Source organism: Pristiophorus japonicus, chromosome 8 (assembly GCF_044704955.1).
Source record: "Pristiophorus japonicus isolate sPriJap1 chromosome 8, sPriJap1.hap1, whole genome shotgun sequence".
Taxonomy (NCBI): Eukaryota; Metazoa; Chordata; class Chondrichthyes; family Pristiophoridae; genus Pristiophorus; species Pristiophorus japonicus.
The window spans coordinates 146,270,928-146,297,375 of record NC_091984.1 but is presented as its reverse complement, the minus strand read 5'-3'; positions in this window follow the sequence as shown (position 1 = coordinate 146,297,375).

The window sequence follows — 26,448 nt, the reverse complement described above, 5'->3', positions numbered from 1 at the left end:
GCTTTCTAATTCCAGCTTTACTCCCCTCCCTACTGAATCTATTCTCCGGTTCCCATCCCCCTGCCAAGCTAGTTTAAACCCTCCCCAACAGCACGAGCAAATGTTCCACTCGTAGATATTGGTCCCGGCTCTGTTGAGGGGCAACCCGGTCGGCTTGTACAGGTCCCAATGCCTCAGGAAACTAAAGCATCCTGCCTGCACCATCTCTCCAGCCACGCATTCATCTGCTCTATCCTCCTATTTCTGTATTCACTAGCTCATGGCATCGGGAGTAATCCAGAGATTAGAGAATAATTAGAGATTAAAGATTCTGAGAGAAGAAATTCCTCCTCATCTCAGTTTTAAATGGGCGTCCACTTATTCTAAGATTAAGCCCCCTAGTTCTAGTCTCCCTTATCAGTGGAAACATCCTTTCTGTATCCACCTTGCATGGCCCCTCATAATCTTACATGTTTCGATAAGATCACCTCTCATTCTTCTGAATCCCAATGAGTCGAGGCCTAACCTACTCAACTTTTCTTCAAAAGACAACCCCCCTCATCTCTGGAATCAACCTAGTGAACCTTCTCTGAACTGCCTCCAAAGCAAGTCTATCCTTTCTTAAATATTGAAGCCAAAACTGCACGCAGTATTCCAGCTATGGCCTCACCAATACCCTGTATAACTGGAGCAAGACTTCCCTGCTTTTATACTCCATCCCCATTGCAATAATGGCCAAGATTCCATTGGCCTTCCTGATCACTTGCTGTACCTGCATACTATCCTTTTGTGTTTCATGCACAAGTACCCACAGGTCCCGCTGTACGGCAGCACTTTGCAATTTTTCTCCATTAGAATAATAACTTGTTCTTTGATTTTTTCTGCCAATGTGCATAACCTCACACTTTCCAACATTATACTCGATCTGCCAAATTTTTGCCCACTCACTTTGCCTGTCTATGTCTTTTTGCAGGTTTTTTGTATCCTCATCACACATTGCTTTTCCTCCCATCTTTGTATTATCAGCAAACCTGGCTTGAAACCCCACATGAAACAGCCTTCCAGTCACAAAAACACCGTTGATCATTACACTAACTTCCTGCCACTGAGCCAATTTTGGATCCAACTTGCCACTTTTCCTTGGATCCCTGGGCATTTTACTTTTCTGCCATGTGAGACCTCACCAAAAACCTTGCAAAAGTCCATGTGTACGACATCAAAGATGCAAAACTCATCGACTTTCCATGTTATCTCCGCAAAAAATTAAATCAAGTAAGTCAGGCACGACCTTCCCTGAATAAATCCATGCTGACTGTCCTTGATTAATATGTCCCTTTCTATATGACAATTATTGTTTCCAATAATTTTCCCTCCACCAAGGTTCGGCTGACTGGCCTGTAATTACTCGGTCTATCCCGTTCTCACTTTTCAAACAAAGGTACACGTTAGCAGTCCTCCAGTCCTCCGGCACCACACCTGTCGCCAGAGTAGATTGGAAAATGATGGTCAGAGCCTCTGCTATATCCCCGCTTGCTTCTCTTAAAAGCCTGGGATACATTTCATCCGGGCCTGGTGATTTTTCTACAATCAAAGATGCTAAGTTCCTTAATACTTCTTCTCTCACTATGTTTATCTCATCTAATATTTCACACTTGTCCTCCTTAATTGCAATGTCTGCATCGTCCCTCTCTTCTGTGAAGACAGATGGAAAATATTCATTAAGAACCATTCCACCGTCTTCCGCCTCCACACACAGGGTACCTTTTTGGTCTCCAATAGGCCCAACTCTTTCTTTAGTTATCCTCTTGCTCTTTATGTATTTATAAAACATCTTTGAGTATCCCTTGATTTTACTTGCCAGTATTTTTTCATGACCTCTCTTTGCATTTCGAATTTCCTTTTTAATTTCACCCCTGCACTTTCTATACACCTCTGGGCTTTCTGCAGTATTTAGCTCTGGGTATCTGACATAAGCTTCCCTTTTTTGCCTTATCCTACCCTGTATGCCCTTTGCCATCCAGGGGGCTCTAGATTTGGGAGTGCCACCCTTTTCCTTTGTGGGAACATACTTGCTCTGAACCCTCACTATCTCCCCCTTGAATGCCTCCCACTGCTCTGACACTGATTTACCTTCAAGTAGCTGTTTCCAGCCCACTTTTGCTAAATCACCTCTCAGCTGAGTAAAATTGGCCTTTCCCCAATTGAGAACCTTTATTCCTGCTCTACCTTTGTCCTTTTCCATAACTACACTAAATCTAACTGAATTATAATCACGAGCACCACAATGCTCTCTCACTGATCTGCCTTCCACCTGCCCAGCTTCATTCCCGAAAACTAAGCCCAGAACCGCCCCCTCCCTTGCTGGGCTTGCTACGTACTAGCTGTAAAAGTTCTCCTGAATGCATTTGAAGAATTATGCACCCTCTATACCTTTGACACTGATTCCATCCCAGTTAATGTGAGGGGAGTTGAAATCCCCGACTATTGCTGCCCGATTGTTTTTGCACTTCTCAGCAAATTGCCGACATATTTTCTCTTCTATCTCCCTCTGACTGTTTAGGGGTCTATAGTACACTCCCAGCAGTGTGATCGCCCCTTTTCTGTTCATCATTTTAAACCATATGGCCTCATTTGATGATCCTTCAAACATATCCTCCCTCTGTCAGAGGTGCCGTCTTTCAGATGAGATGTTAAACCGAAGTCCCATCTGCCCTCTCAAGTGAACATGAAAGATCTCATAATCATTATTGGAAGGGCATGGGGGTTCTTCCCAGTGTCCTGGCCAATATTTATTCCACAACTAACATAGTTAAAGCCGATGATCTGGTCATGATCTCATTGCAGTCTGGGAGCTTCATAGAATCAGAGAAATTTACAGCATGAAAGGAGGCCATTCGACCCATCGTGTCTGCACTGGCCGGCAAAGATCTATCCAGCCTAATCATACTTTTCAGCTCTTGGTCCATAGCCCTGTAGGTTACAGCACTTCAAGTGTACATCCAAGTAATTTTTAAATGTGATGAGAGTTTCTGCCTCTACCACCCTTTCAGTCAGTGACTTCCAGACCCCCCACCCCCTCTGGGTGAAGATATTTCCCCTCAAATCCCCTCTAAACCTCCTAGCAATTACTTTAAAATCTATGCCCTGGTTGTTGGCCAATCTGCTTAAGGAAATAGGTCCGTCCTATCCACTCTATCTCGGCCCCTCATAATATTATACAACTCAATAAGGTCTCCCCTCAGACTCCTCTATTCCAAAGAAAACAACCCCAGCCTATCCAATCTTTCCTCATAGCTAAAATTTTCCAGTCCAGGCAACATCGTTGTAAATCTTCCTGTGTACAATTGCTTGTAAAGCACCTTGGGACATCCTGAGGTTGTGAAAGGCGCTATATAAATTCAAGGCTTTCTTTCATTGAAGTGGGAGGGCCCTGATCCTGACCCTCGCCCATTGTCGGCGCACTCTGACCTTCCAGGAGGTCACGGGAATATTGAGAGCAGTGACCCGGCCTGACCTCGGTACACTTAGGCTAATTGTAGTCTCTCCTTTGACCTCACCCCGGTATGATTTTGAGCATCAGCCATGGCTCAGTGCATTGCACTCTCGCCTCTGATTCAGAATGTTGTGGGTTCAAGTCCCACACCAGGCACTTGAGCACAAAAATCTAGGCTGACACTGCAGGGCAGTGCTGAGGGAGTGCAACACTGTTGGAGATGCCGTCTTTCACTTGAAATTTTAAACTGAGGCCTCGTCTGCCCTCTCAGGTAAAAGATCCAATGCCCCTATTTTGAAGAAGAGCAGGGGAGTTCTCCCCGGTGCCCTGGTCAATATTTATCCCTCAACCAACATGACAAAAGAACAGATTATCAGGTCGTTATCACATCGCTGTTTGTGGGAGCTTGCTGTGCGAAGATTGACTGCCGTGTTTCCCACATTACAACAGTGACGACACTCCAAAAGTACTTAATTGGCTGAAAAGTGCTTTGAGATGTCCGGTGGTTGTGAAAGGCGTAATATAAATGCAAGATTTTTTTTTAAAAACCTTAACATCAAACGCATTTATATTTATATTAAACTTATCAAGCGAGGCAAAGAAGATTAAGAATTAGTGTTGCTCGCTTCGAATGGTTAATCGCCATCCAGGAGTTCATTAACCCAGCTCTCCATTATCAGATGTGAATTATCTCCACACGGAAACACTAACAGAGACACACAGACACTAATATAAATCTATTAAACATCCTTCTCCTCCCTTTCAGGCCGAGGGAAGACACCACCCACACTGACCCTGCTGCCCCCCTCCCCGGAGGAGGTCACGACCAAGGGCACTGCCACCCTGGTGTGCCTCGCCGATCACTTCTACCCCGATGCGCTGGAGGTGGAGTGGAAGAAGGACGGGGTGACCATTTCGGCCGGGGTCCAGACCAGCGACTACCTGCGAGCTTCGGACAACACCTACAGTGTCAGCAGCCTGCTGACCCTCTCTGGCTCCGACTGGGATCCAACGCCAGCTTCTCCTGCAGCCTCACCCACGAGAGCCTCTCCTCTCCCCTCAGCAAGGGGGTCAGGAGAGCAGAATGTGTGTAGTGTGTCAGGGACAGTCCGCGGGGGAGACGCAACTTTAAATAGAACAGGGGGTGAGCCGGGAGGGCAAAGGTCATTGTCAGCACTGCATTTCTACTCTCTTCCTTCTCGGGACTGGGTCAGGGAAAGCATCTGAGGGTCAGGGGGTAAGGCACATTATTGGGGCAGTGTCGAGGGAGCTTTACTCTGTATCTAACCCATGCTGTACCTGCCCTGGGAGTGTTTGATGGGACAGTGTAGAGGGAGCTTTGCTCTGTATCTAACCCGTGCTGTACCTTCCCTGGGAGCGTTTGATGGGACAGTGTTGACTCGTGCTGCCAAGTAAAACCTCTCGAAAATGCTGAAGACTGTCAGCAGAGTAAAACTAATGTTAAACTATGAAGTGCCTCTTCAGTGAGCAGACCTTCTCCCTGCTCACCCTGCTGTTACAATTCAAGGTTTAGTCCCCGTTTGAAGGGACAGGATTCTCACGGTGTGGAGGAAATCCCCACAACTGTTTTAATAAAGCTGCATTCTCCCTGTGAATGTCTCCAGCTCGCTCTCGCTGGGCTGTTTATTCAAGTCTTGTTTCTGTAAATGTGAATCTATAAAAGGCAATAAATGTGAAGAATATTCAGTCTGTGTCTGGCGAGTGCTTTGGAAATGTCCCACCTCCCCCTCAGCTGGATTGGCTGCATTTCAGTAAGTGTCTGTCCTGATTGGCTGAGTGGGCTGTCAATCATTGGCACGTCAGCAGGAGATTTGATTCAAAGCCAATTATCAATCATTTTAAAACGATCAATTTGACCTCGAACCCCTGGAGTGCACAAGATGAAATACAGAGACATTAAAAGCTGCTGGGATTAAACCATCCCAGTCTCATCATATCATCGGCAGTCCCTCGGAATCAAGAAAGACTTACTTCCATCCTGGAGTGAGTTCTTTTGTGGCTGAACAGTCCAATACGAGAACCACAGACTGTGTCACAGGTGAGACAGACAGTCATTGAGGGAAGGGGTGGGTGGGGACAGATTCGCCGCACGCTCTTTCCGCTGCCTGCGCTTGGTTTCTGCATGCTCTTGGCGACGAGACTCGAGTTGCACAGCGCCCTCTCGGATGCACTTCCTCCACTTCGGGTGGTCTTGGGCCAGGGACTCCCAGGTATCAGTGGGGATGTTGCACTTTATCAGGGAGGCTTTGAAGGTGTCCTTGTAGCATTTCCGCTGCCCACCTTTGGCTCGTTTGCCATGAAGGAGCTCCGAGTAGAGCACTTGCTTTGGGAGTCTCGTGTCTAGCATGCGGACTATGTGGCCTGCCTAGCGGAGCTATCGAGTGTGGGCAGTGCTTCAATGCTGGGGATGTTAGCCTGACTGAGGACGCTGATGTTGGTGCGCCTGTCCTCCCAGGGGATTTGTCGGATCTAGCAGAGACATCGTTGGTGATATTTTTCCAGCAACTTGAGGTGTCTGCTGTACATGGTCCATGTCTCTGAGCCATATTGGAGGGCAGGTATTACTACAGCCCTGTAGACCATGAGCTTGGTGGCAGTTTGGAGGGCCTGGTCTTCAAACACTCTTTTCCTCAGGCGACCGAAGGCTGCACTGGCGCACTGGATGCGGTGTTGGATCTCGTCGTCGATGCCTGCTCTTGTTGATTGGTGGCTCCCGAGATATGGGAAGTGGTCCACGGTGTCCAGGGCAGCGCCATAGATCTTGATGACTGGGGGCAGTGCTGTGTGATGAGGGCAGGCTGGTGGAGGACCTTTGTCTTACAGATGTTTAGCGTAAGGCCCATGCTTTTGTACGCCTCAGTAAATACGTCGACTATGTCCTGGAGTGCGGCCTCTGTATGTGCGCAGATGCGGACATCGTCCACATACTGTAGCTCGACGACAGAGGTTGGAGTGGCCTTGGATCTGGCCTGGAGACTGCGCAGGTTGAACAGGTTCCCACTGGTTCTGTAGTTTAGTTCCACTCCAGCGGGGAGCTTGTTGGCTCTCACTCTGCACACTGGGGTTGTTGGGGCTGCCCCCGATGGTGGGATCGTACTGTGCACTATGTGCTGACTGCTGGGAGCAATCTGGGGGCAGGAGGCCACAGTCACAATGTTGCATTCTCTCTCCTTAACGGGTGGCTCATGGCAGCAGCACAAAACTGTACCAAGTGAGGCCTCAGCTTAGGGAGAGGAGCAGTCAGTGTATCACCGTGTACATGTCGCTGAGTGTTCGTGTGACTTACCCAGCACCGCCTGTAGGTGTGTGTGTGTGTGTGACTGTTACCCAGTACCGCCTGAAGGTGTGTGTGTGTGTGTGCAAGACTGTTACCCAGGAGAGGGGAGACCGGGCCGGGGGAGGGTGGGCTTTATCGGGGGCTGACTGTGCGTGGAACGGGGGGGAGCGGAGTGATCGGGGGGTGGGGGGGATCATGGGGGTCACGGGGAGGCCAGGGGCTCTGGGGGGGACTGGGTGCTGGGTATCGAGGGGGGGGATCCTGTTGGGACTGTGGGGTCGGGGAGGGGTCTCGGGGACCAGCAAACCAGCCAGTCACCACTCTGCACACACTCTGCTCCCTCTGTGTCTCAGTCCAATGTTGCAGTGGGCAGTTCAGGATCTGAGGCTCAGGCTGGTTCTCCGGCACCATCAGCACCCTGTTGGGTAAGGGTATTACGGATTAAGAACATAAGAAATAGGAGCAGGAGTCCATTTTGCCCCTCGAACCTGCTCCACCATTCAATGAGATCTTGGCTGATGTGTTCGTGGACTCAGCTCCACTTCCCTGCCTGCTCACCATAACCCTTTATCCACTAATTGTTCAAAAATCTGTCTATCTCTGCCTTAAAAATATTCAATGACCCAGCCTCCACAGCTCTTTGCGGCATGAGAATTCCACAGATTTGTAACCCTCTGAGAGAAGAAATTCCTCCTCATCTCAGTTCTAAATAGGCGACCCCTTATTCTGGAACTATGCCCTCTAGTTTTAGTTTCCTCTATGAGTGGAAATATCCTCTCTGCATCCACCTTGTCAAGCCCCCTCATTATATTATATGTTTCGATAAGATCAACTCTCATTCTTCTGAACTCCAATGAGTATAGGCCCAACCTACTCAACAAGTCTTCATAAGTCAACCCCCTCAGCTCCAGAATCAACCTAGTGGGCCTTCTCTGAACTGCCTTCAATGAAAGCATATCCTTTCTTAAATATGGAGACCAAAACTGCACACAGTACTCCAGGTCTCACCAATACCCTGTACAATTGTAGCAGGACTTCCCTGCTTTTATACTCCACCCGCCTTGCAATAACAGCCAACATTCCATTTGCTTTCCTGATTACTTGCTGCATTCTAAATTTTTGTGTTTCATGCACAAGGACCCCCAAATCCCTCTGTACTGCAGCAGTTTCAATTATTCTCCATTTAAAAAATAATTTGCTTTTCTATTCTTTCTGCCAAAGTGGATAACCTCACATCTACCTGGCCTGCTACCTTCAGGTATCTGTGGACAGATCCCTTTGTTCCTATAAACTTCTCTGTATCCTACAATTTAACGTGTATTCCCTTGCCTTGGTAGCCCTCCCCAAATGCATTACCTCACACTTCTCTGGATTAAATTCTATTTGCCACTGTTCTGCCCACCTGACCATTTTATTGATATCTTCCTGCAGTCTGCAGCTTTCTTCTTCATTAACAGCCACACGGCCGATTTTAGTATGATCTGCAAACTTCTTTATCATGCCCCATACATTCAAGTCCAAATCATTGATATATACCACAAAAAGCAATGACCTTGTACTGAGCCTTGCGGAACCCCACTGGAAACAGCCTTCCAATCATTAAATCACCAACCATTACCCTTTGCTTCCTGCCTCTGAGACAATTTTGGATCCAACTTGCCACTTTGCCCTGGATCCCAAGGGATTTTACTTTCATGACCAGTCTGCCATGTGGGACCTTACCAAAAGTCTTGCTAAAATCTTTATACACTACATCATATGCACTGCCCTCATCAACCCTCCTTATTACTTCCTCGATGAATTCAATTAAGTTAATCAGACACGATCTTTCCTTAACAAATCCATGCTGACTTTCCTGGATTAATTTGTGTCTTTCTAAATGAAGATTTATCCTGTCTCTCAGAATTTTCTCCAATGACTTTCCCACCATGAGGTTAGGCTGACTGGCCTGCAATTACTCGGTCTATCCCTTTTTCCCTTTTTAAACAAAGGTACAACATTAGCAGTCCTCCAGACCTCTGGCACCACACGTGCAACCAGAGAGGATTGGAAAATGTTGGTCAGAGCCTGTGCTATTTCCTCTTTTGTTTCACTTATCAGCTTGGGAAACATTTTATCAGGACCAGGGGATTTATCCACTTTCACAGCTGCTAAGCCCCTTAATACTTCCTCTCTCACAATGTTTATTTCATCTAATATTTCACACTCCTCCTCCCTGATTGCAATGTCTGCATCGCCCCTCTCTTTTGTGAAAACAGACGGAAAGTATTCATTAAGAAACATATCCACATCTTCTGCCTCCACACACAGATTACCTTTATGGTCTCTAATAGGCCCGACACTTTCTTTAATTATCCTCTTGCTCTTAATGCATCTTTGGGTTTTCCTTGATTTTACTTGCCAAAATGTTTTCATGCTCTCTCTTTGCTTTCCTAATTTCCTTTCCAATTGCACCCCTGCACTTTCTATACTCCTCTAAAGTTCCTGCAGTATTGAGCCCTCAGTATCTGTCATAACTCTCCCTGTTTTACTTTATCCTACACTGTATATCCCTTGACATCCATGGGCCTCTAAATGTGTTAGTCCCACCCTTTTTCTTTAAGGGAACAGACTTACTCTGAAACCACAGGATTTCCTCCTTGAATGCCTCCCACTGCTCTGACACTGATTTACCATCAAGTAGCCATTTCCAGCCCGCTTTGGCCAAATCTCATCTCAGCTCAGCAAAATTGGCTTTTCCCCAATTGAGAATCTTTATTCCTGGTCTATCTTTGTCCTTTTCCATAACTACACTAAATCTAACTGAATTATGATCACAGGCACCAAAATTCTCTCCCACTGATACCCCTTCCACCTGCCCCTCTTCATTCTGCAAAACCAAGTCCAGAACCGTCCCCTCCCTTGTTGGGCTTGTTACATACTCACTGATAAAGTTCTCCTGAATGCATTTAAGTGTGATCCAGTCCAGAGGGTTCCCACGCAGAAGATGCAGTCACGAGTGACTGCTTAGCCAATCAGGTAGGTAGTTCACAGGTTCCCATTAATAGCACTAAGACTCGCGTATCTACCAGTTCTCAGTGCTATTAATGGGGACAAAACCAAACACACAAAATAATAAAAAAATAAAAAATAGACCACACATACTTAAAATTATTTGAAATTAAAGTTATTATGGTCTTATAGAAATAAAATATTTTCCCGATTGCTAAAAAAGTTTTTAAAATTATGGTAATAAACTTACTGTAGTGGGGAGGTTTTTGAACAATAAACTATGTGTCTATAATGTTATTTTACAATTGTTTCTGTATGTTTTAAAACACTTACGCCTGTAAAAGTAGGCTATGATTTTTGAGGACATTTGCTGGGAAAGATATGGGTAAATAGTCCCATCTTGCCCGTACAAATGTCCTCGCTCATGATCTGGCTATGATCTCTCCAGCTCCAGCTTGACAGATCGGAAAAGCAGGTTTTCAGTGCATGCGCATTGCACGCTGAAAACTGGCTTTTCCGATGCCTTCCCGGGTCCATAGAAACCACGTACGGGCCCCGGGACGTCAGAATTTCCACCTCAATATCGTTCTCTCAATTGTCTATCTGTGCTCTCAGCTCATCTGCAATATTCCCTATACTCCTTGCATTGAAGTATACACCATTGACCAATGCCAACCATCTTTGCTGTCTATTTTCTGGGCTTTGTTTCCTCTGTCTTCCAAATTCACTTTCTACTTTTCTGCTTTCAAATTCCAGATTTGCTTCTCTCCCCACTGAATCTATTCTCCGGTTCCCATCCCCTGCCAAGCTAGTTTAAACCCTCCCCAACAGCACTAGCAAATCTCCCGCGAGGATATTGGTCCTGGCTCTGTTGACGTGTAACCCGTCCGACTTGTATAGGTCCCACCTCCCCGAGAAATGGTCCCAATTTCTCAGGTAACTAAAGCCCTCCCTCCTGCACCATCTCTCCAGCCATGCATTCATCTGCTCTATCCTCCTATTTCTGTACTCACTAGCACGTGGCACCGGGAGTAATCTGGAGATTACTACCATTGCTGTGTTGCTTTTTAATCTAGCTCCCGAAACTCTGCCTGTAGGACCACATACTTCTTTCTACCTATGTCATTGGTATCGATATGGACCACAATCTCTGGCTGTTCACCCTCCCCCCTCAGAATGTACTGCAGCCACTCAGTGAAATTCTGGACCCTGGCACCAGGGAGGCAACATACCATCCTGGGGTCACGTCTGTGGCTGCAGAAATGTCTGTCTGTTCCCCTAACTATCGAATCCCCTACCACTATTGCTCTTCCACTCTTCTTCCTCCCCCCTGTGCAGCTGAGCCACCCGTGGTGCCGTGGACTTGGCTCTGGCTGAACTTCCTGGAGGAACCATCGCCCCCACCAGTACTCAGAACACAATACTGGTTGGAGAGTGAGTTTGACTCAGGGGACTCCTGCACTACGTGCCTGGACCTCCTCTTCTGTCTGGTGGTCACCCATTCCCTCTCTGCCTGCACACTCTTAAGCTGCGGGGTGGCCACCTCTAGAAACGTGCTATCCACGAAGTTCTCAGCCTCGCGGACGCACCGCAGTGACTCCAGCCGCCGCTCAATCTCCGAAACGCGGAGCTCGAGTTGCTGTAGCTGGTGACACTTCCTGCACATGTGGTCGTCCAGGCCACGAGAAGTGTCCAGGACTTCCCACATGGCACAGGATGTGCTCTCCACGGGACAGAACTGCCCTGCCATGCCTCTATTTAATAGACTAAGGACTAACTTAGCAGAAATAAATTTAAAACTAAAAAAAAAAAGCAAATAATGGCCTAGCCTACATCATTCTGGCCATAATTTCTGGATTTGTTCACCCCACTGAGGGCGAACACCGTCGATGGGCCATTAATGAGCCTTAAGTTTCCAGCTCAGTCAGCTGTGGCTCAATGGGCAGCACACTCACCTCTGAGTCCGAAGGTCCACTCCAGAATAGGAGGATAGAATAGATGAATGCGTGGCTGGGGAGATGGTCCACTCCAGAGACTCTCAGAAATCCACACTGACAGTCCCAGTGCAGAACTGAGGTAGTGACGCACTGTCGGAGGGGCCGTCTTTCAGGCGAGAGGTTAAACCAAGGCCCCATCTGCTCTCTCAGGTGGGCGTTAACGATCCCATGCCAATGTTTTGAAGAAGAGCAGGGGAGTTCTCCCCAGTGTCCTGGTCAATATTTATCCCTCAATCAACATCACAAAAACAGACTGAGGATGAAATTCCCCCGCTGTGTGCCTGCCATTAGTGGCTCCGGAGGGCGCTTACGGGGTGTGACAGTGTTTTCCCCGAGGGTATGGAGTGGCGGTGGAGGGGGGAGCTACCCGCGCGATTTAGCAGAGACGCGAAACGGAGAATGCCCCGTGAGCCGTGTCCGCACCAGGCCTGCGGGTCACGAACCGGGCCGCATTTCACTCACGGGGTGAAAGTTACAGGCGGTGCGCGCCTCTGCGCCCCGACATTTGTTTTGGACAACTAACCGGTCGGGCCTTTCTATGCCGATGTGACGGGGTCAGTGCCGCGATGGTGCAGCCTGACACTGGCCCCTGAGCCCGCCCCCAGGGGAAATGCTGTACACCACATTGCACTCCACTTCCTGTCAGGGGCTGTGACCCCAATTTCGCTTCCGGGGCGTGACTTCGGCATGGAAAAGTTACCGCCCCAACCGGGGCGATACGCAATTTGGGCCCAAAGTAACTTGTGGGAGCTTGCTGTGCACAAAATGTCTGTCGTGTCTCCTCCATTACCGCAGTGACTACACTTCAAAAGTACTTCATTGGCTGTAAAGCGCTTTGGGATGTCCTGAGGTGGTGAAAGGCGCTATATAAATGCAAGTCTTTCTTTCCAATTCAGCTCTACATCTTTGAAACCCAAACCCACAGACAGTGACGGACAGGTAAAGACCCTGTGGTCCATCCAGCCCGTCCCACACAATTGTGATACCTTGTGTATCACAGTATAGACTCTCCACCCCACCCAAAACTACCTGACCTCCTGGGAGAGGCAAAAAACCAGGGAAAAAACCCATTGGGGGAAATAAATCTGGGAAACTCCTCTCCAGCCCCGCCCCCAGGCGATGGAAACTAGTCCAGGAGGTCACTGTGGCCCTGAATTCCCTGCAGTAACTACCTTCTGTAAGTGGTGATCTCCGCACCGGCCACAAACAGGTCCTGCTCTCGCTTAGGTACAGCTCATGGATTTAAAATTACAAGCTTTCCCAACAGTGTCAAGTGCTGCAAATACTGTGTTACATTATCAGGGTTATATTCTCACTGTCTGTCATTGTCACAACACTCGCTATATAAATGCAAGTTGTTGTTGTGTTCAGGGGCCGTTGTATCTGGCTCAGGCTTCTTATCCATCCCCCCTTCCCTTCCCCCTCCATTGGGGGCCGTGCCTTCAGCTGCCTGGGCCCTAACTCCCTGCTCCCTAAACCTCTCTGCCACTCCACCCCTCTCCTCTTTTAAGACCTCCCTCTCAAACCCAATCTGTGACTGAGCGTTTTGATCACCCTCCCAGCCCCTCCCCCTTTGGCTCAGCACCACTTTGACCAGATTACGCCTCTGTCAGCTGCTTCGGGATGTTGTTCTAATGTTCCAGTTACTGTAGCAATGCAGGTTGTTGCTGCCGTTCCTGGCTGTCTCTGTGTGGATATACCCCGTGCACCGAGCTCCGCGGTGAGGCCTCCCACAGTGAATGGCCTGCCGATGCTCACTGCAGTGCAGAGTGGCTTCTGACCCCCAATCGGTCTGAGACACCGCCTCACGAGCGGACGAGGAGATACCTGCTGAGATCCACCATCAAATGTCACGTGGGGAACTGGAAATTATTCTGCAAACCTGACTGGAGGTTTGGTCCAAACGCGTTTTACAAACCAATCAATTGAGTGACACAGAAATTGTCCAAAAATTTGGTCTTTTCAGAACCAACATCGCCCCCTTTTGGTATGAAGACAACACTGCCAATTTCCCTCACAATTTGACTGAGCTGCAATTTTCAATGTCTCCTTACGTGGCTCGCTGTCAATCTTTATTCTATAACGCTCCTGTGAAGTGCTTGGGGAGTTTTACTGTGTTAAAGGTGCTGTATAAAAGTTGTTGTTGTTGTTTGTTCTGAGTTAGCTGTTCCAACTGAGGTCGGGATATGACTCACAGCTCAGACTGTGCGGCATCCAGTGATGCAATGTTGTATCGTGGGTTCAAGCCCCACTCTAGGGACCTGAGTGTAAAATAAAGACATACACTACTGTGCAGTCCTGAGGGAGTGCTGCACTGTCAGAGGGGCAGTACTGAGGGAGTGCTGCACTATCGGAGGGGCAGTACTGAGGGAGTGCTGCACTGTCAGAGGGGCAGTACAGAGGGAGTGCTGCACTGTCGGGGCAGTACTGAAGGAGTGCCGCACTGTCAGGACGGCCAGTACTGAGGGAGTGCTGCACTGTCAGAGGGACAGTACTGAGGGAGTGCTGCACTGTCAGAAGGGCAGTACTGAGGGAGTGCTGCACTGTCAGAGGGGCAGTACTGAGGGAGTGTCGCACTGTCAGAGGTGCAGTACTGAGGGAGTGCCGCACTGTCAGAGGGGCAGTACTGAAGGAGTGCCGCACTGTCAGAGGGGCAGTACTGAGGGAGCGCTGCACTGTCAGACGGGCAGTACTGAGGGAGTGCTGCAATGTCAGAGGCGCAGTATTGAGGGAGTGCCGCACTGTCGGAGGTTCAATACTGAGGGAGTGCCGCACTATCGGAGGGGCAGTACTGAGGGGGTGCCGCACTGCCAGAGGGGCAATATTGAGGGAGTGCCGCACTATCGGAGGGGCAGTACTGAGGGGGTGCCTGTAGGTGGTTTTCTCGGGCGTAACGTAAATGCACCTCCTACTACAAGTTCTGGACGATAGGGATTATATGGACAGATCAGACTCACATTTTTCAGGCTCAACCAAATAAGATTAACAACACCACTCATAAACAGTGCAAAACAGTACAACCCTGGCTTGTCCAATAAGCCCTGCCGTGTTAAGTTACCACGGCTTAATAAAAGAACCCTCCCGTGAAATAAACTAACACAGGACCCCCCCCCAGCACTAAACCCCTTGGGTTTGGTTGGGACTTACAATCACCCCCTCACACAGCTAAGTGGTCTTGTGGATGTGTAGGCGCAGGCAATATGCTCACCCTGATTGCCCGTTGTCTTGCTTGCAGCTTCTTCCTGAACGTCTCACTCCCGGGCTTTTTCCTGGGCTTTTCTGGAGCTTTTACCGGAGCTTTTTCCTGGGCTTTTTCCGGAGCTTTTTCCATAGCGTTCTTCCACCTGAGCTGGAGTTTGTTGCAAAGTGGCTCCTTATATCCCCAAAACTCATCACTTCTTCCGCCCGCCAATACTGACCGATGGATTGACTCCGGTGATCTGTCTGGACCCCTCCTCCCCCCCCCCCCCCTCCCCCCGTGGCCTGGAGCGGCTCATAGCCTTTGAAATGTTTGTGAAAAATGATATTTTGTTTTGCCGCTCCCAGGCCTTGCATCTGGAGAGACAATGGGTGCTGATTACTGGATGTCTGTCGTTTCCTGAGTTGATGACCCCCATTAGCAGGTAATGGGTTTCGATCACAAACCGATCTTGCTTAACCGGCTTATCTCCTGGAAGACAATGGGCCGGCCATTTCCTGCCTTGGACCAGTTTGGGTTGGGACTGAGTCGTGACTGTGCTTTAATAATGTGAGGGCACAGTGTCTCTGAGTTACCTCTCGGGGTATTGTTCCCAGGAATCACTTTAGATGGTGATGACATCAATAAGCCTGGGTTCCCTGTTACGCAGCCTGTCAGTGTGAAATGTCCGGTTGTATATGAATGCAGCTTAGTGCCACCCCCACAAGCTCGCCAAACAGCACAGTTCTTTCTTGGGATTTGGATTTAAGGATTTAAAGTATTGTTGATAGAAATGTCCAGAAAGCTGATGATATTTTATCACCAAAACCAGAAATATCTCGATTCCGTCATCTTCTGCTGCGGGAGGTGCATTGTGGGTCCATTACTGATCAATTACACCCAGGCTCCCGTTTCTTCTGATTTCCTGATTAAGACCGTTCTCTGAGCGCTTTTTCCCTCCACAGGTCGGGCTTTCGTTATTTGCATATATATACAGTTCGTTCCGCATTATCGAGTGCCCCCGGTTAAAATCTCTCCTGTTGGGGCACCTTGCGGCTCGCGGCCGGTGAGTAAGGAGGCGTCCAAGGCGCCCTAGGCCGTGGTATCTGACTGTTTCTCCTTACTGTCCCGCCCTCTGGGTCATCATCATCGTCCTACACCATGGGAGGAAGACCCGTGTCCACCAGGCTCATTATCGTGCCCTGGTTTCTCTTTGCCTTTGTCTTCCCCCCTCCTTGGGGTTAAACAACTTGCATTGGTTGATATGGCAGCATTTTGTATGTTTCGGGAGTCTGACTGCATATACCATGGGGCTGGCCTTATCTACGATGTTATAAGGCCCCATGTACAGTGGCTCGAATGCCCCCACTCGAGCACAGTTCCTGAACATTACCTGGTCTCCCACCTTCCACTCGTGGCTTCTCCGGGGCTCAAGTAGCAACCGATGTTTCCCGGTGCTGGTTCCCCAGGTTACTGGCTGCCTGCCAGTGAATCTGTTTTAAAACATCAAACAGATTCTGGACAAACCTGTCCCGGTTTACCTCGCGGTCATGAGCTCATGTGCTGTAGGGTGTTGGTTTTCCACTCTACTCTGATTCATAGACCTCGGGAATTACAGGAAGGACTCCATGTAATGCAAAGTTTAGGCTTAAACCCAACTGTTAGTTTATTACACAAAAAACAATTAAACATTACAGAACAAGTCTTCTTAGAGATTGACCGAAGACATACAATCGCCCATCCAGCCAGTTGCTACTGTTGTCCATTGTCGGCTCGTGGAGCGAGGGAAGGTGTTGTGGCCCTGCTGCTGCTTCGTGGCTGTAGTTCATTGACCTGCTGGTTTGAGATGTTTCTTCGACCTGTTCTTCCTCTCTCTGAACCTTTGTTCTCAGCTCTTACAGATATATCCATTTGATTATACACATCTCCTGCTCGGCTGCCTTTCAGTTAATGCAGCTGGATGAGCCTCGATGGCTGTGGTGATGGGTCTGGATCTGTTCGGATGGCCACAATTCACACATGGAATCGACGGGGCAAAAGATAACTCCTTATCTTTTGTGCCCCGTTATCCAAGAATGCATGCCTTGTGGGATCCTTTGTTGTCCTGGGTTTTCGCAGACTTGGAGTCTCCAGAGGGAACTGGTTTTCCCCTCCGGCCAATGAATCCATGGGCTGCTCTGCTTGATTGTATCAAACCCTTTGTCTCGATGTTAATCGGGTCTCACTCCTGACCCCAGAAATCACATTAATCAGTGATCAATCATCACCTTCCCCAGGCTGGTGCTCTTTCTCCTGCCCAACAGTCCCAAAGGTTTTCTTTTCAGCCATTTTAGTCCATGGCCTCTTGCTGTGCCTCGATCATGAAACATATAACCCTTACACTTCCCCCTTTAATATCTCTTGTTATAAACTCAGAGACATTACTCTAGGTGACTTCTTCTTCTTTCCCTTGAGCTCTTTTGGGTGTATTGCAGTCTTCAGTCAAATCTCCACATTACATACTTTTTACAACAAAACAATGTTTGGCCTTAATCCATCTGACTTCAGTTTATACTTTTACAAACACTTTCGCCTTGGTTGATTTTAATAACCTTTCAAGATTCCCTTCCCTCATCTTTTGCTTTAATTAACAGGACAAGACGAATAGATACAACACTATTACCAACTGTACAATTACTAACAAGTGTGATACAATTCGAACCCAGGAGGGGATCTCAATATTGAGTCCCACATCCCACTGTGGAGGGGCAATCATTTCCTCAATTTCCGCCCTTACTTTTTCATTCTTTTGTTGTAACGTGTAATAATGTTTGTGGGACAACTCGATGTTCTTTAACAGTTCAGTCAAATGTTTGGGTAACGGTGGGATATAGTATCCAACACGCGATATGTATCCCTGGAGGTTCGTAACGTATCATTGACTGTAATATGGATATGTTTGTGGTCTGAGATAGGAATTATTCTTTCTTGTGCTACTTGTGCCTCAACCTGGGGTTTGAAACAAAAGGAAGAATCTTTCAGCATTTTAGGGAGAGGTTTTAATCTGCTTGCGATCAGTTCGGTCGCATTGACTGCCTTTGGTCAAGGTCACACAGGAATCAAAACCCTGCGTCCAATTCATTCCTGACCCAGAATTCTGCCATTGTCATTTAAAAACAATCCCCACACCTCCCCTGCACTTGTGGCTAGATCCAACCACACAGACATAAATCCCTTGTTCCTCCTTCCACCACTTTTCCCAACACAATTTCACCCCTTCTCTTGTTCCTCTGCTCCACCTGTTTGAGTTATTACCCAGTTTCTCCCATTCTGTGGATGCATTAACTTTTCCCCTGACTGTTTTCTGTAACCACCACCACCCTTCCATGGGGGTAATCCCTTTACATTCCAGACAAACTCGTCTCCCCTCTCTCACCCGTACATTCCTGGTCGTGATGTTTAGCCTGGGGCAGGACACTGACACCTCCCCAAGTTTACCCTCGGTTTGTCTGGAGTACTTGGTCGAATTTGACCCTAACCACCCTGGCCAGCTCCCAGTGTGAGCATAGGTGTTTGTGCCCTTGTTGCTCCGTATGGCTCCCCCTTGAGTTACAGTGGGGCCGGTTCCTCCCATACACCCGTGTGTAAGGAATGTCTCGGTGTCTCCCCGATCTCCCAATCCTTTAATAATAATGGCCATCCACAGGCCTATCCACAACATCCACCTCCTCTCGTACCCTTGGCTCGATTCGCTCCTATAAAGACAAAAATGAAAGAAATACTTTTGCTCTGTGGGGCCTCCCCCTCACAGGTCCTTCTTCAGTTATTCACAAATGTACATAACTCCTTTTTACAATCACTGCTTCCCTCTCCTTTTATCCCGATGCTTGGGCTTACAGAGGCTCGGGGGTGGAGATGGAGGAGGTGTCCAGGGCACCCTAGGTCACAGTACCTGACCACTCCACCTTACTGCTCCGTCCCTTACTTCTCCATCCTCATCATCCCACAGTATTGGTGGGAGGCTTACACTGATCAAACTCATTATTGTTCCAGGGGCCTTGGCCCGCTTTTTACTTTTCTCTCCGGGGTTGTACAGCTGACACTGGTTTATATGGAACCATTTTATATGTTTTGGCAGCTGGATCGTGTACACCATAGGGCTTGCCTTGCCTACAATGCTATATGGTCCTTTGTACAATGGTTCAAATGCCGCTATTCTGGTATAATTCCTGACCATTACCTGATCCCCTACCCTCCATTCCTGTGTAACCCAGGGTTCCAGCAGCAGTTTATCCTGCTGGTGCTGCCTGCCCATATTGTGAGCTTCTTCCCAATGCAGCCCCTTCAGAGTACCATACAGATCTCTGACAAACCTGTCCCATGTGATCTCTTTAACCTGCGTTTCAGTCAGGACTGGTGCTAGGATATGGGTCGGGGCCCTCATTAGTCTCCTGTCATCATCACATGTGGGGAGTGTCCCGTACTCTTAGAGAGACTGGCTCGGTGGCTCATCAGTATTCGGGGTAGGGTCTCATCCCATTTCTTCGGGGTATCTCCTATCTCCTTCCTAAGCCTCTCTTTTAAGGTCCGGTTTGTCCTCTCCTGGATCTAACGATTGGGGGTTATACGCCACATGCCATTTCCCCTGTATCCCTAACAGCTTTAGGGTGGCCTGCATTACTGCTCCGGTGAAATGACTCCCTTGATCTGATTCCACTATCAGGGGCAGTCCCCATTGAGAAAATACTTCTCGCACCAGAACCTTTGCTGTGACTATCGCGGTGGCCGCCCGACATGGAAAAGCTTCAACCCATTTTGTAAAGAGATGTATTAACACCAAGCAATATTTATTGCCTCTGCCTGAGGTGGGCAGTGGCCCAATGGAATCTATCTGTATAGACTGCCATGGCACCTCTACCCTCCTCGTGTGTCCCAACGGAGCCTTCCTCGGTGGGGGTGTGGATTGTTTGTGGCACATACCAGACAATTCTGGCAATAATCCCTGACATCACTTCTAAGCCCGGGCCACCATCCCACGGCTTCTACTTTATTCCACATTGTTTCTGGCCCTGGATGTCCAGCTCCTGGACCCACATGCACCAGCTGCAAGAATTCTTCCCTGCATTGCCCTGGCACGATCCAACTATCTCCTTGAACAATATTCCTTGCTTTACTGCTATGTCTGCAGCTCCCAAAGTTCCCGCTACAGACTTCCCATCCATCTTGTCCCTTATCGCTGCTCTAAGGTCTGCATCCCGTAGCTGAGCCTGTTTTAAATCAGGCGGCAATGGGACTTCTTTGGGCCCCTCTCTGCCTGTTACAGCCATGATCTGTCCACAGTGACATGGGTCCCAAGGTGTCCCTTCTCCTGCCCCTGTTTTAGCCAGTGTGTCTGCTTTCTCATTCCCTTCCCACTTCGGCTCTGTTTTAGAGTGTGCTTTGACCTTTTGGATGTAGTCACCCTTCTGGTACGTACCCGTGACATCCAAAATGACTTTTAACAATGGAACCATCACCAACCATTTTCCATCTGAGGGCTTAAACCCTCGCCTCGCCAATATGGCTAAATACTCTGTACAGGAGTTAGAAATGAACATGGAGTCTGAACATATCATACAGGGAGTTGGGAATTCGTTCGGGTGTGTGACTACATACGCTACTGCTGCTAGCTCGGTCTGCTGCGTACTTAAAGTGTTGGGGATTTTATGGCTTTCTCCATCACTGCCTCTGGATCGTAAATCCCACAGCCTGTCTTCTCTCTCTGTTTATTACTGAACTGGACCCATCTACATAGACGTCCCTGCCTGTCAGGTGTTCTCCTGCTCAGAATCCCACATCTACATCCCACACTCCTTCCACTGAACACACATGAGCTGTCCCCGGATAAACCAGGCTCGGGGCCTCTCGACCTTCAGGTCGAACTGAGTAAGCAACAATGTCCAGCGGGCAATCCTGTTACTGCTCACTGTCCCATCTTTCATTCTACCATCCAGTAACATTTGTGTTGTGGTGTGACAGGTCAGTAAAGTTACTGTAGCTAACCCTGTGAGCGACCGAAAATGCTTCACTGCCCAACATATTACTAACAGATGTCGTTCGCAATTCGAAAAGCTCTTTTCTACTTCGGTGAGAACTCGGGAGACGTAGGCCACCGGTCTCAGCTTGCTGTGTCGCTCCTGGAGTAACACTGCACTCAAACTGTCCCCAGTCATTGCTACCTCCAGACTAAAGTCCTGGTCCCCATTTACTGCTCCCGATGCTGGTGCTGTCTGTAACACCTCTTTTAACCAAATGAAAGTTTCCTGACAAGTCTCACTCCATTCCCACTCTACTCCTTTCCTAAGAAGCCTCAACAAAGGAGCTGCCATGGTTACATATCCCTCTATGAATTCCCTGCAGTGACCCGTTATTCCCAGGAAAGACCTTACTCCAGACACGTCCTTCGGAACAGGTAGTTCCTGGACTGACTTTCTCTTCGCTCCATCTATGGCTCTCTCTCCTGCCCCAATGGTCAAACCTAGAAACTGCACCTCCTCTTTGCCTATTTGAGCTTTCTGGGGATTTACTTTAAAACCTGCTTCTTTCAACAAATGCAGTAACTCACTCAATAATGGCCCGTGGTCCTCCGCACTTTCGGAGAATAACAACAGGTCGTCCACATATTGGACCAACCGGTCTGGCTGACTAAAACCGTTTAATGCCTCGGCCAAACTCTGGTGGAAGATCGAGGGACTGTTGTGAAACCCTTGTGGAAGACATGTCCACTTATACTGCTGACCTTTAAAGGTAAAGGTAGATTTATACTGGTCCTCCCATCTCAGGGGAATGGACCAAAACCCGTTTGAAATGTCCAGCACTGTGAAAGTTGTTGTGGCCGCAGGGATACTCCCGATCAAATCCGCTACCACTGCTACCGTGGGCGCACAGGCTGGAATATTTTTATTCAGGATTCGGTCATCTACCGTGGCGCTCCATGAGTTATCGGGCTTCTTTACTGGCCATAGGAGTGAGTTTACATGTGTGGCTATGGTCCTCAACACACCTTGATCCACCAGGGAATTTATAGCAGTTTCCAAATCCCTTTCTGCTTCCCGGGGAAAATTATACTGTTTTTGGGGTCGTGTCATCGAATCCCCGTCTATCTTCACCTCTACCCCAGGTACTATCCCGCAATCGTGCTTGTGCATTGCAAACGCATCCATATTCTCCCGTACATACCTTGATACCGGGCCGGAATGTTATCGACTAATCGTTCTCAGTCATAACTCCCTTTCGGCTTCATCGTGCAGGTGCTGCCTTTGTCTGTACTGTCCCTGGGAATCACTACGATCTCTCCCATCTTATCTGCATCAAATGCCCCCCATAGACAATTGTTTTCCATATCCACTATGGTGTGGTGTGTCAACATGTAGTCGGCCCCGAGAACTCCCGAACCGGGCTGTTCCCACTTCATTAAAATGCCCTCCCATTTCATTATGTTCGGCCCTAACTCTACGGTTCAGGGTTTCCACACTGCCCCAGCCTGCTCATTACCCGTAAAACCCACCAGTGTAAATGGTACTCTGCTCGACCACGGGGAAGTGGTCGGATTCGGTAAGTGGACAACCGTGCTAGAGGCTCCTGTATCTACCAGATACCTTCCCCTCACTGTTTCCACCTTCACATCCACACATGACCTGCCCCACCCATCATATATGAGCAGACACAGGTATTCTGGCTGGGCACACCGTCACAGTGGGGGTGCCGACACATTGGGTCCCTTTTCTCCCACTGCTGCGTCCAGCTTTCCTCCACCCGTGCCCATAACCTGCTGTAATGCGGCCACTAAAACCTGCACTGGGTCGTCGGCTACCTTCTTCTGGCCTTTTCCTGCCTCAGCACCTCGTACCCTGGCTTCCCTCCTTTAGAGAGCCTACAATCCTTGCTCCAGTCTCCCAACTTCCCACAGTTAAAACACTCACCTTTAGATCGACCCGCATTACCTCCCTCTTGTCTCCATTCTTTCTATGGCCTAACCTCTCCTTTTACTTCGTGTACCTTCCCGTTTAGTTTCTCCTCCTCCCCTTGCCTAGACTTAAAAGCTAGAGTTAATCTTCTCAGCACCCCTGCCTCTGTATTCTGGAGATGGTCTGGGTCAAACCATACTTCAACCTTTGCTCTGAGCCGGTTCTCAGCCAATGGTCCCTGGGTTCCCCTATTAAATCTGCCCGCACCAGATTTCCTCCAGCAGCCCTGAAATAAATCACCCACAGTCTGTCTGCAAACGTATCGGGCGATTCGTTTACTTGCTGCCTAGTCTGTTCTACCTGCCAGAACGGACTACCCTGACTGTACCCGAGCACTGCCATCATTTGCTCCTTTAAGTCCTGTGGGGTTCCTGCACCTAACTTGGTGGCTGTCGACAAGCTCTGATAAAGCTTCCCCTCCAGCGAGAGCAGTGTTAGCTTCACTTTCTCCTCCTCGCTGCAGTTATTGATACCCGCTATCTGCTCTATATTAGCAAAATGAACAGAGGCATCCCCTCCTTGCTTTAACTGTACTACACCCATCAGCATCTCCTTCAGCTGAAGCGGTGTGTATGGGATCACTGGTCGCTCTGTAATGGTGCCGGACCACCATTTGGGGGGGTGGGCTGAATTTCTGCTGTCTCAAAGGACACATCGGTTTCAGGGGTCCCGGTGCCTCAGGAGCCGGCCGATGCTCGCTATTCTCGGGCCCATCGTCTGACTCTTTCCCCTCTGGATCCCAATCTTCCTCGCCTGTTCCGTGTGCCCTGAGACAAACCATCCCTTTGGTCCCGTCTAACTCTGCCGTTAATTGGTGGATCTTTTCCTTACAAGGTCCGTGATCTGCTCTCGCGTAACCCTGTTTCTGAGCTACCTGATAGGCTATCGACTCTCCTGAGCTGGTCCTCTGCCTCTTTGGCTCTTTCTAAATGCCTTTCACTTTGTTCAATGTGGGTCTGCTGCTGCTTTTTGCACTCGGTCACCTGGCATTGTAAATACTCAAAGTGATTCCGTGCCGTTTCTTCCTTCCTACCCTGGTCCTGCCTTTCCTTCTCCAAACTGCCTACCTCGCCCTTTAACCCTTTATTCTCCTCCTCCAGCTTTCTGACCCTTTCTTTTAACAGTTGTGTCTGCTTCTGCAGGCACATGAGCCAAACCTCCTTCTCTTTTGACCCTTTGTGGTTACCACTGACTGTCCACTCTGTCGCTTTTTCCTGCGGATCCCCAGAGTGCAGCATTTCCCGTGCCCACAGCCCTGAAATGTTCAATTTGTTGCCTATATATCCAGCTACCTTAGCCTCCATGGACTTCCTACGATGGCTGTTAGCTGCGGGCTCGACCGCGTTTTGCTGCGGTGAGTCCATTTCCAGTGCCTCTGGCTGAGAAATTCTCCCTGACTACCTTGGTGTCCCCTGAGACCACCTCGCAGTGACCTGCGGTTCCTGTTACTCTGGCTTCTCTCTGTGGCTAAGTGGTCTTGTGGATGTGTAGGCGCAGGCAATATGCTCACCCTGATTGCCCGTTGTCTTGCTTGCAGCTTCTTCCTGAACGTCTCGCTCCTGGGCTTTTTCCTGAGCTTTTTCCTGGGCTTTTTCCGGGGCTTTCTTCCTCCTGAGCTGGAGCTTGTTGCAAAGCGGCTCCTTATATCCCCAAAACCCATCACCTTTCTTCCCGCCAATACTGACCGATGGATTGACAACGGTGATCTGTCTGGACTCCCTCCCCCCGTGGCCTGGAGTGGCTCGTAGCCTTTGAAATCTTTGTGAAAAATGATATTTTGTTTTCCCGCTCCCAGGCCTTGCCTCTGGAGAGACAATGGGTGCTGATTACTGGATGTCTGTCGTTTCCTGAGTTGATGGCCCCCATTAGCAGGTAATGGGTTTCGATCACAAACCGATCTTGCTTAACCGGCTTATCTCCTGGAAGAAAACGGGCCGGCCATTTCCTGCCTCGCACCAGTTTGGGTTGGGACTGAGTCGTGACTGTGCTTTAATAATGTGAGGGCACAGTGTCTCTGAGTTACCTCTCGGGGTATTGTTCCCAGGAATCACTTTAGATGGTGATGACATCAATGGGCCTGGGTTCCCAGCCACCCAGCCTGTCAGTGTGAAATGTCCGGTTGTATATGAATGCACCTCAGTGCCACCCCCACAAACTCGCCAAACAGGACAGTTCTTTCTTGGGGATTTGGATTTAAGGATTTAAAGTATTGTTGATAGAAATGGCCAGAAAGCTGGAGCTACAATTCTTCACCTCTCCACTCACCCCACCCCCCCAGGACAATAACGTATGTTCTTCAACGCTCCCCTCCCTCTCTCTTTCTCTCTCTCTCCCTCCCTCCCCTCACCCGGAGACAATAATGGGATGCTCCTCACCTCTCCCTCTCCTGTCCCTCCGGGGACAATAATGGGATGTTCCTCACCTCTCCCTCTGCTCTCCCACCCCCTCCCGGGGACAATAATGGTTTATTCCTCACCTCTCCTTCTCCTCTCCCACCCCCTCCAGGGGACAATAATGGTATGTTCCTCACCTCTCATAAGAACTGAAGAAATAGGAGCAGGAGTAGGCCACACCGCCCCTCGAGCCTGCTCCCCCATTTAATCCAATCATGGCTGATCCGATCATGGACTCAGGTCCACTTCCCTGCTCATTCCCCATAACCCATTATAATTTAAGAAACTCTATTTCTGTCTAAAATGTATTTAATGTCCCAGCTTCCACAGCTCTCTGAGGCAGCGAATTCCACAGATTTACAACCATCTGAGAGAAGAAATTCCTCCTCATCTCAGTTTTAAATGGGCAGCCTCCTATTCTCAGATTAAGCCCTCTAGTTCTAGTCTCCCCCATCAGTGGAAACATCCTCTCTGCATCCACCTTGTCAAGCCCCCTCATAATCTTATATGTTTTGATAAGATCACCTCTCATTCTTCTGAATTCCAATGAGCGGTGGCCCAACCTACTCAACCATTCCTCATAAGTCAACCCGCTCTCCTTCTTCGCCCCCCCGGAGACAATAATGGTATGTTTCTCACCTCTGCCTCTCCTCTACCCCCCTCCCTCTCTGGGAAAATAATGGTATGTTCCGCACCTCTCCCTCTCCCCCACCCCAGGGACAATAATGGTATGATCCTCACCGCTCTCTCTCTCTCGTCGTCTCCCCGGGTCAATAATTGTATGTTCCTCAAGTCTCCGTCTCCTCTCCACCACCCCCATCCCTGTGGACAATAATGGTATGTTCCTCACCTCTCCCCATTCTCTCCTTCCCCCGGGAACAATAATAGCATGTCCTCACCTCTTCTCCACCCACGATGAAAACAATTGTATGTTCCTCACCTCTCCTCATCCTCTTGCACCCCCAGGGACAATAATGGTATGTTCCTGTTGGTTCCCCTGGATCATTCTCAGTTACTGAGGAAGTCCATGTAGCCCCTGTTGGGTTCCCCTGGATCATTCTCAGCTACTGAGGAAGTCCATGTAGCCCCTGTTGGGTTCCCCTGGATCATTCTCAGTTACTGAGGAACTCCATG